This window comes from Ananas comosus, linkage group 15 (genome assembly GCF_001540865.1).
Source record: "Ananas comosus cultivar F153 linkage group 15, ASM154086v1, whole genome shotgun sequence".
Lineage (NCBI taxonomy): Eukaryota > Viridiplantae > Streptophyta > Magnoliopsida > Poales > Bromeliaceae > Ananas > Ananas comosus.
The window spans coordinates 9351427-9360837 of record NC_033635.1 but is presented as its reverse complement, the minus strand read 5'-3'; positions in this window follow the sequence as shown (position 1 = coordinate 9360837).

The window sequence follows — 9411 nt, the reverse complement described above, 5'->3', positions numbered from 1 at the left end:
GGTGCGCGTGACCCGCCCCCGGCGCGCACGCGCGAGAGAGAGAGAGAGAGGGAGCCGGGGAGTGGGTGGGGAAAGAGAGAGAGAGAGAGCCGGGGAAAAAAAAAAGGGTCCCACTGAAGCCTCCCGCCAAACACGGGGAGGCTTCGGGAGGAACCCACGATTTAATATATGGATAGATACTGTTAATTTATATAAGAATCTATAAGACTAATATATTTTTTTGCCTATTAAAATTATAAAACTATTTTTATTACTTTTTCAAGTTTGTTAAGTGACAATAACTTCAAAAAAAAGAAATCATGAAACAGAAGTATTTTCAAATTGCATTCTTTTATGAATTTAAGATGAATTAAAAGTAAAAATAATGATAAAATTTTTTTAAAAAATACTTTATAGAAAAATTAGAGTGAAATTGCAAAATAAAGTTATCTGAGAAAATAAAAAAAATATATAAATGAGAAAATAATAAACTTACACATACCTTTAGTTTTATCAAATTGGTCAACTGTTATACTTACGACTCGAGCATGAAAATAAATATATAAAAAGAATAAATAAATAAATTAAAAATAGGATATAAAATGTAAACTAGATTAAGGTGACATGGAGAGATGTGAACTCTAAATTAAATGTAAACAAGAGAATAATTGATGTGTATTGGCCATAGTTGTTAACCCTATAAAAGTCATTTAAACTTAGGGTATAAAAAAGAGTTTTGTTGTGCTTCCAGAAGGGTCAATAGGGAGTGCCGATCACCCTCGACTCCCTCGTATGTATTGGGTAGGTCAATCTACACCCTCGACTCCCACTGTGCATCAAAGTATCGATCCTCTCGACTCCACTTGTGGTACTCAGAGAGACGATCGCCCTCGACTCCACGTGCCTACTAATTGAACAATAGTACAATCTCCCTAGGCTCTCCATGAGGTGTGTCTATGTACAAATTGGAGAGTAGTACAATATCCCTTGGCTCTTTATGACGTGTGAGTATGTACCAATTGGAGAGTTGCACTATCTCCCTCGGCTTTCCACGAGATGTGTGTACCAATTGGAGAGTAGCACAATATCCTCGGCTCACCATAAGATGTGTATGTGTAATGGGACCAATCAAATAGATGGTTAGAGACATGAGATAATTGGGTAAACATGCAACCGGTAACATAGTGGTATCTTGTATATATCGAGGTATTGTAGTTGTAACTAAAGTTATCACACTTCCTTAGTAGAAATATTTGTTGTTTTCATTAATTGTCTACCAATGTCTTCTTCAGACGGAGTGAGTGTAGAGCGCCAGTTAAGGTGGTTGTACTTATTAAAAATTAACTGTAGTTCTGACTCCTTTATTATTTACTTTTTTTTTCAGAGCCCGCAATCGCAGTGAGGCGTGTGGCCACGGCAAGGGTGTCACGGAGTAGTAGACCTAGAAAGAAGTCTAAATATACCTTTTATTTTGGGATAACCAATCATTGTAAAGATCAAAATATGTAAACTCCGATATAGTTTAGTTTTTGTGAAATAGTTGTAGTAGTTGTAAACTTTAAAATTGTTAAAGTTGAATGGTTTAAAATAGTAGTTGTATTTTGACATCGCATATATCTCTATCGTATATGAATGTACGGGTTGGTATATGATTCCGCCTCATATGGGTAGGGAAGCTTTGCTTGTTCAGTGGGTCTGTTGCACGTGCCTGAGCAGGTCCAATTAGCGGTCTCGGGGTGTGACACTACTCCAACTACATAGGCCTCATATCACTACCAAAACTCCAACAAAGAAGGGAGGTCACCTTCTAGCTTACCTCCAATGGTGGTCCTACTCAATCACCAAGGAGGAAGAAGGAATAAGAAGAAGAAGCTCAATGTCTCAGGGAGTAGAAAGTGAGAAAAAAAAGCAAAAGTATGTACCCCTAGACTATTTATAGATGAGTCACGTTTAAAAAAAAATCCTTAAAACCTCATAAATCAGCCACCAGTGCAAAAGAGTCGAGATTCAAGCGCCCAGTGTTGGATGTGGCCAACGCAATTTATTCAAGGCGATTTATAAAGATACAATCGATCTATTTAAGTCGATTTATAAAGATACGGAAGATCTAACGGTTAGTATGTATTTGGACACGTCCTTGATGGACGGACGTAATTTAACATTTTTACATTAAGTTATATATAAATATGCAATATATGGGAGTCTCGGTCTAATCATAATCCAATTTCTTGTGACGGCTCCATCTCCAGGGATAAGGGAATTAGACTCGAAATGTCCTGCTTTCTTGCATATCACGAACGAGGACGAACCACGAGCTAGGACCGTCATCTATAATCCGGGTATTGAAATCGAAATCATGGCAGAAGGTAAGATCTTAGTTTCTTATAAAGTTTCAACACCCAAAACCAACCTTCGGCATTCAAAACCTCATGGTCGTGGACATTCATGTGCGTAGTTGTAATGGGTTCTCTAAACATATTGTAGCCGCCCGAAATCTTTTAGGCACCCAGACCCTACACCTGAATCCTCGTTTAATCGATGAGATGACTCACCTGTTCATCGCTCCCGTTGAAATTCAGTTATCTCTATCATGTCTTTCACACGTCCACAGTACATTCAGGCACTCAAATTCGTACATAACTAGCGACTTCCTCTTTCGGGCTCAGCTACGATGAAATAGAGCAACCGAAAACTCCACCCAAATCATTTAGACTCCACAACAACGCAACTGAGCATTTGAAACTACAGCTTGGAATGACTTTACCTCACTCACTACTTTTAGGCGCCCTAAATAACTTTGGGGTATCGAAAAATGCATAGAAACACTACTTAAGCTGATTTTCACTTTCTCAGTTCGTTGCTACATTCATTTTGTGTCAAAACAACACCAACTTAATCCAACACTCTATAGAAGTGTCAATCATCATCTTATACTACAATCTTGTCATTTTGCAAAGGTCTAGTATTGTGACGCACTGGACCTTTGCAAATTGCGAGGTTCGAGTGTTTGGACAGTGTCCAGAGTTTTTCCAGATTTTCTGGTAGGTCGTTGACTGTGTTCCGACCTATAGCACGTGTCCCGAGGAGTGTGGTACAAAGCCTTGCACCAAAATCTAAAAATTTGGATTTTGGTCAGCTCTCGGATTGGCTGTCTGGCGGGCTTGTACCGGTACAAGGCTGTGCTTGTACCGGTACAGAGCCGCGAGCTCGCAAACCCGAGCCTCGGGTTTGCATTTTCGCAGGTCTTGTACCGGTACAAGGATGGTCTTGTACCGGTACAATGTTGATGGTTGTACCGGTACAGCCATCGGGCCTGTACCGGTACAGTGCCGCAGAACAGGCGTAACCCGAGCCCGGTTGTGGATTCTCGGGACCTTGTAGCCGGTACAAGGCCCGTGTACCGGTCAGGCGGCGTTTCGCACTTTGAGACTCGCAGGGGCTTATATGTGCGATTGTGGCTTTAATATCAGCACCACAGCCCAGGCTTTTCCGGCTGAGAAATAGTGGGAGAACCAGGTAAGGAGCTTCCCACACTCATCAGTCTTTGATTTGATCCCCATTTTGCAATGGTTTTGATGGATTTTCCTCTCGTTTTTCCCTTTGGAGCTATTTTCCACCATTGTTGGAGCTGAAACTGGATTTGGAGTTTGATTGAGGAAGATACTTGGAGTTGTGAGGACTTTGAGCTGGTCTTTGAGGCTTCAAGGAGTAAGTGGCGAAGATCTTCCTCCTCTAGTTTTAGATTTTAAGCGGTTCATTGAGATGAATACCCTAGAATTGGTGTTTTAGTGTTTTTTATTTTGGGCATTGTTCGTTTTAGGGCTTTTGAAGCTCATTGGTTGGATTAAACCTTCCTCTAGTTACGATGAGAGGGTTCTAGGCTCTCTTTTGGCATGGAAGAGACTTCGTTCTTTGAGGTAAGTTTTGCCCTTTGCTAGATGCTTTAAGTTGAGCTTTGGCTCTTCACGTTTCGTTTGGATGAACCTCTTTTGATGTCCCATAGGGTGCTAGAATTGTAGAAACCTCCGTGAGCAATACGACAAGCTTCGTTGACGTCGTGAGTTTAGACCGATAGCCTATATAATTGAGAAATCCTCGATATTGGTGATTAAGTGGTTGTACATATTTATTATACATGATCATGCAAAATACATTGTATTATGATTTTAGAAATGCTAAATGCATAAGTTTATATATGATGATTTTTGGGACCTCTTATGATAGTAGAGAGTGCTTGGAGATCTTGGTTGATTTAGCATGTCTGATATGAGCGTTGAATTTCTTTGGTACTGAGAGTAAATGACTATGTCATTCATTACGGGGTTAACATAAGTTTTCGACTGGGACATGAAAATGACATAAATTGCCATGAGTAGAGGTATTGAACTAGAATGTACTGTGAACTAGAGAGCTAATGTCATCAAGCGGCATTGAGCTCGGGACATGTGTGAACCTAGTGAGTAGGGCCATCGAGGAACTTGGGTTACAAGTTGGACACCAAATTGCCTAAGTGTCATCAAGGGGCACTAGGCGTGGCAAATGCTAAAACCTCACATTGTGACTTAGACTAGATCTTCGGGATGCTAGTTATGATACCATGTTAGAGACATGAGGATTGGATATTTGAGACTTGGACTACGCTTGCTTGCCATTTGTGCTCATTCGCACATGCTTGTGAGGGTCGCTCCCTACAAGCCGGCACTCCGGAGTTAGCCTACGCGACTACGTTCGCTCGTGCGGTATTGAGAAGCCTACGGGGTCGAGTGGGACAGACACATTCCAAGAGTAGGAATGTCGGGCTACCACAGGCACTTAGGCGGCACAAGCTGGACTACCCTTGGTAGGTCCTTAGTTGGAAATGGAAATCGACATGGTGTTGAATATGAACAATCACTACTAGATAGGTTTAGTAGTTGGATTACTTTGACATGCTCATGATATAGCTTTGGTGCATATAGCATACTTACCGATTTCATTGTTGCATCATAGCACACGCGGTTGCTTGGTTAGGGCTTATACTTCATGCATTGGACATCATGTTACTTGAGATATAGCGGTTCAGCACTTCATTTATGCTTTCGTATTATTGTTGCTATTACTCTTATTACTGCTTTAGTACTTACCCTTTTCTTTTGGGGCCTAGTGGTGCATTGAGCTGAGGTCAGTAATTGCCCACTGGGAACTATAAATTATAGTTCTCACGCCCTCTTTTTCTCGATGTNGTTTTTGGGGCCTAGTGGAGCAAGAGCTGAGGTCAGTAATTGCCCACTGGGAACTATAAATTATAGTTCTCACGCCCTCTTTTTCTCGATGTTTTTCAGAGCCTTCCACTCAGGGCGAGGCCAGGGACCGCGGGAAGGGGGTTGCTTCGAGCTAGCTTCCCTCGAGGACGATTCGCTAGGTGGTCTACCTCTCGTTGTGTTTTATTTTGCGAGAGGTTGAGAGTTTTACCAGTGTATTAGAGACCACCATTTTTGTACTTTTGAGACAGATATTGTACTGCTTATGATTTCCTTTGTTGTCTACCCTTATCTCTTTACTTTGGTGTAGATGTTAGAATTATATTTGCTCTGATATCATTAGTTGCTGGTTATTTCCCTTTTATTTGTTCTATTTCTTGCTTTTCTTCCGCTTTTATTGTAGACGCCTTATATGTGTAGACATATGGCGGGTCTGGGCACGCTACCGGGAGGGCCTCCGCCGGTCCCGGGGCGTGACAAGTATATTCCACCCATCCCCACAGGAATAAAATCATTTCAATTTTTGCCTAATTTGGGGCGAATCTTTTAGGGATCCGAGTTCGTAGAAAAATTGTCATTCCTATATAGTACTAACTAGCAATGCATCCGTACTTTGTTGCAAGTAGGATGGATATGTTCTTAATTATATTTATAAAATATAGTATATATTATTATGAGCTAGGCTTCTATACTATCTATATTATCGAGACTGCGATACTATAGTGTCGTTTTCAATCTTAGGGTGTTCAAATCAACAATTCACACCGTTAAAACTGATCTATGATATTTAAAATTTTTAGAAATAGAATTTTATATTTCAAACTTATTAATTTTCAATGGCAACTATAGCGAATTTGTAATCTAACGATGTAGAAGAATCTAAATTTATTCAAATTTTGATAGAAAATACTTTAAACTATCTAAATCAAAGTCAGCATCCTTGATCTTAAATTCAAAAGTTCTATTCTCAAATTTTAAAGATTGTTCAATTTTCACCATTCATTTTGGGCCAATTTGTATAAAAAATTCATAAATTTTGAGCTTTTGCAAAACTGGGCCACCTTTTTTAATTTTGCAGATTCGGTCCGAATTTTCAACAAACCAACTAAAATACTTTTATTATTTTTTCTCTCACCTCTTTCTCTCTCCTCTTCTTTTCTCTCGTTTATTTTTTTTTCTCTCGCCGAAGAAAGCAGTGGAGGTGGAGGTGGAAACGGCCCGCCTCGCCTCTCATCCTCATGCTCTCGCCCTCACCCTCGCTCTTGCCCTCGCCCGCACACCCCTCACCTTCCTTGTCATGCCCTGTGACCGTCAATTTGGCCTGTTTGGGTACGTACACAGACGCCGAACGAACAGAACCTCCTCTGTTCACCCAAGGCTCTACAACAACCAAACATGTATAAGAAAATGTCCAGAAAAATTTTCAATACACATGGCTTAATTGCACGAGGGCAAGCAACACGAGCAAGTGAAAGTAAACTAATTATTACATCCATATATGTATCTTGATTACTTTAAATCAAAAACAAAGCTCATAATTTTGTTTACATACATTCTTCCAATATGTACAATAATCAACTCTGAAATGAATTATCCTTACATTTTTTCTTTCATCAACAACAATAGATGAAATGTACAAGGTATGTGTCTATACTCAATGGAGGTCCGCTAGCTAGTTCGCGATATCCAGGCCGCGATCCACAATCGCCCCGCTCACGCTAGGACCTGCATGGTTACTGGGTTGAGAACTACTGAAAGTTTTCAGTGGGTTCGGCTGCCGACGTTGCCGATTCACCCACTAGGTCTACTCAGGCATATGTAGGCAAGAAGAAATAGATAATAACCAAACTATAACAACTACAATACATGTACCAAAGCTGAAGGAAAACATTAGATATTCTCATGAAGTTTATGCATGCATGCCATGATTACCATTACACAATTAACTTGGTTAACCATTTGGTTAACTACAACTCACCAACCAAATCCTTTTTGTCGGGGAGGATTCCACTACAACCCGACAGAACCGTCTACTTGGGAGAATTCCACTACCAACCCAATTGATGACAATTCCGGAGCTCACCACCCAAAGTGGAGCGACCTACCTCGAGCATTAGACTACTTGTGAGTACGATCCAATCCTCAATTAGAGAATATAATGCCACAATTCTATGTTTAGCCTGTAAACACTAGATGCTAATCAATTTATCTTATGATAATGTCACTATGTCACAAGTTTGTTTTCCTTGTTTACCATTCACACAACTTGGTGCCACTCATACCGTCTATTCACAATGTCAATTGTTAACTATTGCCATAGTCAATATTTGTTCGTACAACTATAGGGTTCTATGTTTACTATCCATTGTCCACATGTATTTTTGCTTACAAAGCATACAATTAGACCACATATCATATTTAACCACATAACAATCTCAACCCTATAATGCATGAATATCATCTCTATATATACATGTATGCTCAATAAAAGTAACATAGACATAATAGGTCATTCGATGACTTCGGATAGCACCACCTACCTCAAAGTGATGCCGGAATGCGAGAAAACCACCTCCCGCAATTTATGAACGATCACTCCGCTCGCTCCGCAACAAACGAAGCCGAAATAAGGTTTTTCCTCAATAACTCGATGTAGACTCGTCAGAACTTCGATCCGAGTCTCCCAACACGTCGGTTTTACCTTCAATTAGGATTACATGAGATCAATTCCAATCTAGATCTCCAATCCTACAAAATCCCATTTTCATGCTTAGGTTCCACATAACAACATGATACTCAATTCTCTTAGGAAATCATGGAATAATTCAACCCTCCAAACCCTAAGAATCCCAAAACCAAGCTATTTAGGGAGTTTACAACAAACCCTAACCAAGAGGAGCAAGAAAACTTACCTTGACTCCAAGCTACTCAAGCTCTCCATGTGCTAGAGCTTCATCTTCTATAAATCTACCAATTTTCTATTTAATTTCCCCTTTTAATTCTCCTCCAAATCCTATTGCTTTAGGGTTGCTAGAGAGAAGAAAAAGGAAACGAATAGGAGGAAGGAATTGCTTCCTTCGGTCTGGGACGAACAAGTGTGGGAGATGGGGTTTTATACAAACCCAGACAAATGCAATTAAACCCCTTACAACAACCCTTATTAACTATTACAAATCAGTCCTTTCTAGGCTGAGTACCGGTACTCGGGCGGGAGTACCGGTACCAAACTAGCAGCAACCCAAACCTGAGAGCTGCCCAATCTGTACACTGCTGGGTACCGGTACTCCCCTGGCTTGGTACCGATACTCAGTGCCAAATCTGCAATATAACACTAGAAGTGTTCTGAGGTCTATTTTCGCGCCCAATTAGCACCGAAGACATCTAAATACCTCCGAAACCCATCATTAACCATTCCCACACCTCCAGAATTACTCAGGGACGCCACACAACCAACTCAAGCCTCACTTTGATCAATCAGATCAAAGTTAGCATTGCAACCTGGAGATTCGATATGTTACATTCCTCGCCTCCGACCCCGCCGAGGCCGCGCCCTCTCCGACTCTCCTCCACCGTCTCCGACGACGCCTCTCTCGCCCTTCCCCGCCCTTCTCGTCCTCTCCCTCTCCCTCTCCCTCCTCCACTGCTATCTCCGACGACGACGCATCTTTGCCGATGCTGACGCTAATGCCGACACCGTGGAGGTCGCTGCGGCGCTGCAGCCTCGGAGCGGGGAGTCCTTAGTGGCATCGTCACTGGCGCCGTGGCCGTTGGCAGAGAGAGGTGACAAAAAAAAAATTATAGAAGAAGCAAGAAAAAAAATAAAGATAAAAAATTATAGAAAAAGAAAGAGAAAAATAAAATTGCACCGTTAAAAGAATGTTGTACTATTACGGGCATATGTTGCACTACTTAAGATATAAACTGCAGATTTAAGATAAAAATTACACTCTTTAAACAAAAATTGCACTCTTTGGGAGATATTTATACTGTTTCTCCTCTTATTGCACTCTTTCATATGTAAACTGCATCCATTAAAATAAAAGTTGCACTCTTTAAACGAAAGTTGCACTCTTTGAGAGATATTTACACTATTTTTTCTCTTCTTACACTCTTTGAGATATAAACTACACCCCTTTAAGAGATATTTATACTGTTTCTCCTCTTGTGGTACTGTGTTTTCTCTTGTTGCACT